Source organism: Triticum aestivum, chromosome 6B (genome assembly GCF_018294505.1).
Source record: "Triticum aestivum cultivar Chinese Spring chromosome 6B, IWGSC CS RefSeq v2.1, whole genome shotgun sequence".
In the NCBI taxonomy this organism is placed as follows: Eukaryota; Viridiplantae; Streptophyta; class Magnoliopsida; order Poales; family Poaceae; genus Triticum; species Triticum aestivum.
The window spans coordinates 483,332,741-483,342,144 of NC_057810.1; positions in this window are offsets into that span (position 1 = coordinate 483,332,741).

The following is a 9,404-nucleotide window of genomic DNA, read 5'->3' on the forward strand; positions in this document are numbered from 1 at the left end:
CCTTGGCCTCCATGGCGATGATGGACCCCTCCGGGATCCTCCTCCATGGCCTCCGGTGATGATGGCCCCTCCGGTAGGGTGCTAGAGAGGGCCTAGATTGTTTTTTCATGGATACAGAGGCTTGCGGCGGCAGAACTTTTGATCTAGGTTTATTTCTGGGGCTTTTGATATTTATAGGATTTTTTGGCGTCGGTCTCATCTCAAGGGGGTCCACAAGGCAGCGACAAGGTAGGAGCACCCTCCCGGGTGGGTAGGACGCGCCCTCCTACCTTGTCTTCGCCTCGGGACTCTTCTGGTCCAACTCTTGTGCTTCGGGGTTCTCTTTTGGTCCATAAAAAATCACCGCAAATTTGTAGCCCATTCCAAGAACTTTTATTTCTGCACAAAAAACGACACCACAGTAGTTCTACTAAAAACAACGTCAGTCTGGGTTAGTTCTAATCAAATCATACCAAAACCATATAATTTTTTGTAAACATGGCATGAATACTTCATAAATTATAGATACGTCGGAGACGTATGACAACCCAACGCGAACAAGGGGTTGTCAATCCCTCGGCGGTTAATTGCAAGATTAAATTAAGCAGTAATTGATAGATAGATTGAACAAAAATAGAAAATAAAATAAATAAAGTAAAATTACAGCAAGGTATTTTTAGGATTATTAATATATGATAAAATTAGACCTGGGGCCATAGTTTTCACTAGAGGCTTCTCTCTTGAAAATAGCATACGGTAGGTAAACAAATTACTGTTGGGTAATTATAGAAAGCAAACAATCATGACGATATCCAAGGCAATGATCATGTATGTACACATCACGTCCGAGACAAGTAGACCGACTCCTGCCTGCATCTATTGCTATTCTCCACACATCGATCACTATCCAACAGGCATCTAGAGTATTAAGTTCATAAAGAAAGGAGTAACACCTTAAGCAAGATGACATGATGTAGAAAAAGTAAACTCACACATGAATAAACCCCATCTTTTTATCCTTAATGGCAACAATACAAGTACGTGTCACATCCCTTTCTGTCACTGGGATTGAGCACTCCAAGATCGAACCCATCACAAAGAACCTCTCCCATTGCAAGAAAAATCAATCTAGTTGGCCAAACGAAATCAATAGATCAGAGAGAAATACAAACCTATAATAATCATGCATAAAAGAGTCTAGAGAAAACTCAAATAATATTCATTGATAATATGATCATAGACTCACAATTCATCGGATCCCAACAAACACACCGGAAAAAGTGATTACATCAATTAGAACTCCAAGAACATCGAGGAGAATATTGTATTGAAGATCAAAGAGAGAGAGAAAGAGAGGGAGAGAGAGAGAGATCTAGCTACTAACTACTGACCCGTTGGTCTGTGTTAAATTCCTCACATATAATTGAAAGGGCAACAAGGTTGATGTAGAGCCCCTCCGATTGATTCCCTCTTTGATAGAGTGCTGGAAAAGGCCGCCATATGGGATCTTGTGAGAACAGGAACTTGCGACGGTGGAAAAGTATTTTGGCTGGCTCTCTGTTGGTTTCTCGATTTTAGAGAATTTATAGAGGCGGAGATATGTCACCACATGGGCCCCACGAGCCACCAGTGCGCGCCCCCCACCCTAGCACCTCGTGGGCCACTGCTCCATCTTCTGGTCCTCTACCAAAGCTTCCAAGGTCTCTTATGCTCAGAAAAAATCTCCTAAAAGTTTCATGGCATTTGAACCTCATTTAGTACTGAGATGCTGAAAATCCAAAAACTGGCAAAAACAACAACTGGCACTGGGCACTAAGTTAAGAGGTTAGTCCCAAGAAATGATATATAATTGCTTGTAAATGCATATAAAACATCCAAGATTGATACTATAATAGCATGGAACAATAAAAAATTATAGATACATTGGAGATGTATCAAGCATCCCCAAGCTTAATTCCTGCTCATCCTCGAGTAGTAAATGATAAAAACAAATTTTTTAATGTAGAACGCTACCTATCATATTCATTATATAATCTTTTCTTTGTGGCGTGGATATTTGGACCTGAGTGATTCAAAGCAATAGTCTATAGTTTGACATGAAATATAAATACTCAAGCAACAAGCAACCATGTCTTTCAAAATATCAACGCTAAAGAAAGTTATCCCTATCCCATTAAGCTCAGTCATTGATACATTCATTAAGCACACTCAATATTAACTACACCCAATGCACAAGTATGACAATAGTCCTCTACAGTTGGTTCTTTATAAGAGAAGATGGAGACTCAAAATAAAATTAAAAATTACATGTAGGCCCTTCGCAGAGGGAAGCAGAGATTTTCAGCGGTGCCAGAGCTCAAGGTTTAAAACAGAGATAAAATTATTTTTGAGAGAGGCATGCTTTTCCTGTCAACGTCATGACCGGAATTTTTCAATATCTCCCATGCTAGACACATTATAGGTGGTTCCCAAACAGAAAATAAAGTTTATTTTCTTTCCACTATTCTTTCACAATCCATGGCTAGCCGTATCCACAAGTGCCTTCCAAACTTTCAACTCTCCAAGGATTTTATTTTCATTTCGGGACTGGGCATCCCTATTACCTTGCCATTTCTCGTGCAATGACAAGTCAATAAACACTCGTCTTGAGAATAACCCATCTAGCATGAAAGATATTGACCACCCACTGTCGCTTCATGAGAGGTACGTGCATACAAAACAGATTTTTGTTGAATGATTAGAGTTGGCACATGCAAATTTACTTGGAACGACATGTAAATACCGCTTATAGGTAGGTATGGTGGACTCATTTGGCACAACTTTGGGTTTAAGACATTGGATGCACAAGCAGTATTGCCGCTTAGTACAAATGAAGGCTAGCAAATAGATTGAGAAGAGAAAAATGAAAACGGTCATAAACATGCATTGGGAATAACTAACACTGAATAATGCACCATAAGTAGGATGTAACTTCGTTGCATAACTATTTACTTTACGTGCATGCATAGGGAATCACATACCTTAGCACCAATATTCTTACTAAATCACAATTACTCGCTAGCATAGCTCACATATTATCATCTCCATATCGCAAAATTATTGCAAGGAATCAAACTTATCATATCCAATGATCTACATGAAAGCTTTTCTTATATCCTTCTTGAATATTCATCACATTGGGACCAAATTCATACCTTGCACAAATTACCATTACTATTATCAACTCTCAAAAAGATATAAGTGAAGCAAGCATGAGAGTTCATAGCCACCATCAACAATTAAGCGACACCATGGTCTCTCCTCCCACCTCTCCCCCACCAGCCTTCCACCCTACCAATTAAGATGCTTGATCTTGATCAATGGAGGGGCTACTCCATTGGGATTTCTCCCCCGGCCTTGCGGTCGAGGCACAGGTGCGTTCAAAATTTGGTTCTATGGTGCATTTCTCTCCATCGACCACGTCCAAAGAGTTCTTCTTGGTGGTCTCCTTCTCCTTGACTTGCTTTGATCTTACTGAAGATTCGATGGGGCTAGCGCTGCAATGTTGTATTGGAGGTTTGGCACCTGGTTTTAGAGTCTTACATCTCACTGACCGCCAATAGAGATTTTATGTTGCTTCCAATCGGGTTGGTCACTTCATCTATGGACTCAAAGATAGAATATGGCCTGATTTTATATGTCATTTCAATCTCTTTCGCTGATCGGCTTGGGATTCCCCGGTTTCTAATTCTCAATGGCATTTAGACAAACAAATTGGTGAAGTGGCTCTCGTTCTCCGGTTGCTCTTAAGTCTAATTTAAATTTTCTCCAAGTTGGTGCCTCTGCTCAAGAGAATTCTGTTCAGGAACTTGCAAAATTTGGAGATCATTTGCATTGGTTCAATGGTGATAAACACATTCAGAATAGTGAGGGGATTACTGATCTTCATTCCAGCAACAAAATTGATTTCCCTCATATTACTTTTGGCCATTTTGATCCTATCCCGCTCAGAAAGCCTAGCAAAAATGGTTTCGTCACTTTTGGCAGTTTCCAATCTTCTTTATTGGGTGACGCATTTGCAGGCAAATTAATATTTAATGGCAATAACTACAGGTAGAATGATTGGGAATCCATTCCAAATTTTATACTTGCTCATATTCTGGACTCTCGATGTGTTGGTTATGATGACGCCAAAATTGCAGATACTTGGTCCCTTTCCTCGGTACCACAGTTAGAATTTATTTATAAGAAATTAAATAAATGCTCATTATGTTTCCAATTGGGCCATTTGGATAGTTCTTGCACTTTTATGGAGTCGGATTTAACCCATGAGCCCTCCATGCACATTAGGGGCCTACAGATGACAACACACTTGGTGGGCAAGGTATGGACAAAGCCCAAACTCTCCCTGACAAGCCCATTTGTGCAATTTTTTGTTCAACTCTGCATCATTCTCTTTTCTTCCCAGCCAAAATCCTTTGTACCAAATGTGCGTGGTTAGGACATGGGTGGAGAGATTGTTCTCTTGATGATTCCAAATCATACTTTTGGAAAGAAAAAGGCGGTACTACTGAAATCCCACAATATGAGGGCTTGATCAATCATGATAGACAAAATCATTTAAACCGAGTAGGTAATCCAGTCAATTCAATACAAGTTGCACCCAGTTCTAAGGACACCCATGGGTTTCATTCCCTCCCTTGCCAGAGGCAGTCAAATCCTATGCCTATCAGAATCATTTCAACACTGCCAAAACTATTGTACCCATTGAAGGAAAGAGTGTTACTAACACTCTACCTAGGAGAAACATCTGATGCGATTGTTGTGGATTCCATGGACACCTGGCGACATCCTGTTTGCGAATGAAGCGGCAGCAAGGCTGGGTCTGGGTGCCAAAGACCAAAATATAATCAGACGATCCACCTTCCTCGCACACTTCCCACAACCCGTCGCCAACCCACCCCTCGAACGCAGCTCCTCTAACCACAACAATGGCGAACTACCCGGTGAACGTCGTCCCCTAAATCCTGCTGGGGATGACCATCGAGCTCGTCCGGAGGATCGGGTAGTGCGCGGTGACATGGTGGTGCACCCGATGCCACCCCTCCACCACAACTTCCTGGCGACAGCTGAAGTCAATCGCCATGTCCCGTTTCATCAGAAGGCAGCTCTACGTCAGGTCATCACAGGTTCGCTCCAAGATTCCCACTTCATGAAGAAAATATGCCCTAGAGGCAATAATAAAGTTATTATTTATTTCCTTATTTCATGATAAATGTTTATTATTCATGCTAGAATTGTATTAACCGGAAACATAATACATGTGTGAATACATAGACAAACATAGTGTCACTAGTATACCTCTACTTGACTAGCTCGGTAATCAAAGATGGTTAAGTTTCCTAACCATAGACATGAGTTATCATTTGATTAACAGGATCACATCATTAGGAGAATGATGTGATTGACTTGAACCATTCCGTTAGCTTAGCAATTGATCGTTTAGTATGTTGCTATTGCTTTCTTCATGACTTATACATGTTCCTATAACTATGAGATTATGCAACTCCCGCTTACCGGAGGAACACTTTGTGTGCTACCAAATGTCACAACGTAACTGGGTGATTATAAAGGTGGTCTACAAGTGTCTCCGAAGGTACTTGTTGAGTTGACGTATTTCGAGATTAGGATTTGTCACTCCGATTGTCGGAGAGGTATCTCTAGGCCCTCTCGGTAATGCGCATCACTATAAGCCTTGCAAGCAATGTAGCTAATGAGTTAGTTACGGGATGGTGCATTACGTAACGAGTAAAGAGACTTGCCGGTAACGAGATTGAACTAGGTATTGAGATACCGACTATCGAATCTCGGGCAAGTAACATACCGATGACAAAGGGAACAACGTATGTTGTTATGCGGTTTGACCGATAAAGATCTTCGTAGAATATGTAGGAGCCAATATGAGCATCCAGGTTATGCTATTGGTTATTGACCGGAGACGTGTCTCGGTCATGTCGACATAGTTCTCGAACCCGTAGGGTCCTCATGCTTAAAGTTAGATGACGGATATATTATGAGTTTATGTGTTTTGATGTACCGAAGGTAGTTCGGAGTCCCGGATGTGATCACGGACATGACGAGGAGTCTCGAAATGGTCGAGACATGAAGATTGATATATTGGACGACTATATTCGGACACCGGAATGGTTCCGGGGGTTATCGGATATATACCAGAGTACCGGGGGGTTACTGGACCCCCCCCCCCGTAAGTTAATGGGCCTCATGGGCCCAAGTGGTGGAAGAGGAGATGCGGCCAAGGGGCAGCCGCGCACCCCTCCCCCCAAGTTTGAATTGGACAAGGAGGGGGGCGCCCCCCCTTTCCTTTCCCCCTCTCTCTCCTTCCCTCTCCTTTCCTACTCCAACAAGGAAGGGGGGAGTCCTACTCCCACTGGGGTGCACCAAGGGTGGCCGGACCCCTCCCCCTCCTCCACTCCTTTATATACGGGGAGGGAGGCACCCCCTAGAAAAACAACAGTTGATCCCTTGGATCTTCTAGCCGTGTGCGGTGCCCCCCTCCACCATAGTCCACCTCGATAATATCGTAGCGGTGCTTAGGTGAAGCCCTGCATCGGTAGAACATCATCGTCGTCACCACGCCATCATGCTGACGGAACTCTTCCTCAAAGCTTGGCTGGTTCGGAGTTCGAGGGACGTCATCGAGCTGAACGTGTGCTGAACTCGGAGGTGCCGTGCGTTCAGTACTTGATCGGTCGGATTGTGAAGATGTACAACTACATCAACCGCGTTGTGCTAACGCTTCAGCTTTCGGTCTACAAGGGTACGTGGACACACTCTCCCCTCTCGTTGCTATGCATCACCATGATCTTGTGTGTGCGTAGGAATTTTTTTGAAATTACTACATTCCCCAACAATGGTATCAGAGCCAGGTTTTATGCGTAGATGTTATATGCATGAGTAGAACACAAGTGAGTTGTGGGCGATACAAGTCATACTGCTTACCAGCATGTCATACTTTGGTTCGGCGGTATTGTTGGATGAAGCGGCCCGGACCAACATTACGCGTACGCTTACACGAGACTGGTTCTACCGACGTGCTTTGCACATAGGTGGCTGGCGGGTGTCAGTTTCTCCAACTTTAGTTGAACCGAGTGTGGAAACGCCCAGTCCTTCAGAAGGTTAAAACATCACTAACTTGATGAACTATCGTTGTGGTTTTGATGCGTAGGTAAGAATGGTTCTTTCTCAGCCTGTAGCAGCCACGTAAAACTTGCAACAACAAAGTAGAGGACGTCTAACTTGTTTTTGCAGGGCATGTTGTGATGTGATATGGTCAAGGCATGATGCTATATTTTATTGTATGAGATGATAATGTTTTGTAACCGAGTTATCGGCAACTGGCAGGAGCCATATGGTTGTCGCTTTATTATATGCAATGCAATCTCCCTATAATTGCTTTACTTTATCACTAAGCGGTAGCGATAGTCGTAGAAGCAATAGTTGGTGAGACGACAATGATGCTACGATGGAGATCAAGGTGTCGCACCGGTGACAATGGTGATCATGACGGTGCTTCGGAGATGGAGATCACAAGCACAAGATGATGATGGCCATATCATATCACTTATATTGATTGCATGTGATGTTTATCTTTTATGTATCTTATCTTGCTTTGATTACCGGTAGCATTATAAGATGATCTCTCACTAAATTTCAAGATAAAAGTGTTCTCCCTAAGTATGCACCGTTGCCAAAGTTCGTCGTGCCCAGACACCACGTGATGATCGGGTGTGATAAGCTCTACGTCCATCTACAACGGGTGCAAGCCAGTTTTGCACACGCAGAATACTCAGGTTAAACTTGACGAGCCTAGCATATGCAGATATGGCCTCGGAACACTGAGACCGAAAGGTCGAGCGTGAATCATATAGTACATATGATCAACATAGTGATGTTCACCATTGAAAACTACTCCATTTCACGTGATGATCGGTTATGGTTTAGTTGATTTAGATCACGTGATCACTTAGATGATTAGAGAGATGTGTATCTAAGTGGGAGTTCTTAAGTAATATGATTAATTGAATTTAGTCCTGGTAGTATTTTGCAAATTATGTTGTAGATCAATAGCTCGCGTTGTTGCTTTCATATGTTTATTTTGATATGTTCCTAGAGAAAACTGTGTTGAAAGATGTTAGTAGCAATAATGCGGATTGGATCCGTGATCTGAGGATTGCCCTCACTGCTGCACAGAAGAATTATGTCCTTGATGCACCGCTAGGTGACGGGCCTATTGCAGGAGCAGATGCCGACGTTATGAACGCTTGGCTGGTTCAATATGATTACTACTTGATAGTTTAGTGCACCATGCTTAACGGCTTAGAATCGAGACTTCAAAGATGTTTTGAACGTCATGGGCCATATGAGATGTTCCAGGAGTTGAATTTAATATTTCAAGCAAATACCCGAGTTGAGAGATATGAAGTCTCCAACAAGTTCTATAGCTAAAAGATGGAGGAGAATTGCTTAACTACTGAGCATGTGCTCAGATTGTCTAGGTACTACAAACACTTGAATCAAGTGGGAGTTAATCTTCCAGATAAGATAGTGATTGACAGAGTTCTCTAGTCACCATCACTAAGTTAGTAGAACTTCGTAATTAACTATAGTATGCAAAGGATGACGAAAACGATTCTCGAGCTCTTCGCGATCACTACAAAAAAAGACACATCCGTGACATTTGGGCCGAACAATTTTTTTTCTGTCATACATATGACACTCCTATGACGATAATTGTATCAAAACCCAGTATCATCATAGATGTGGTGGGCTCCTACTTCTATGACAAAAAATCATGACAGAAAATGGGCTTCTCGTCCTGGGCGGGCCGGAGACGCAGCCGCATGACATTCTTTGGGCCGTCCATGTGGAAAAAACCGTGGTAGAAGCGAGGGCGAGGAAAATTTCGGGGAGTTCCCGGTTACGGTGGGAGGTCGGGGGCCGAGCGATGCGCATTTCTCTCATACACGTATGCGTGTGTGTGCGAGGCGTTGGCTCTAACTGAACCCGAGCGAGGCGTTGGGCTCTAACTGAACCCGAGCGATTGCACTATAGGCTACGCGTTAGTGAACCCGAGCGATCGATCGATGGCTGTTAACTAAACCCGATCAAGCGATTCCTTCGCTACTGCTGCTAACTGAAGCCGATCGATTGGATGAACAGTGAGTGTTGCGGGGGGTTTGGATGAACAGTGAGTGGTGGCATTGCCTCTTGATGAACAGGACCCCGTGGTGTGGAGGGCTGGATGAACAGTAGATGGTGGAGGGGTGGTTGAACAGGACCCCCTGGTGTGGAGGGCTGGATGAACAGTAGACAATGGAGGGGTGCCCGTGGAGGGGTGTTTGAACAGGACCCTGTGGTGTGGAGGG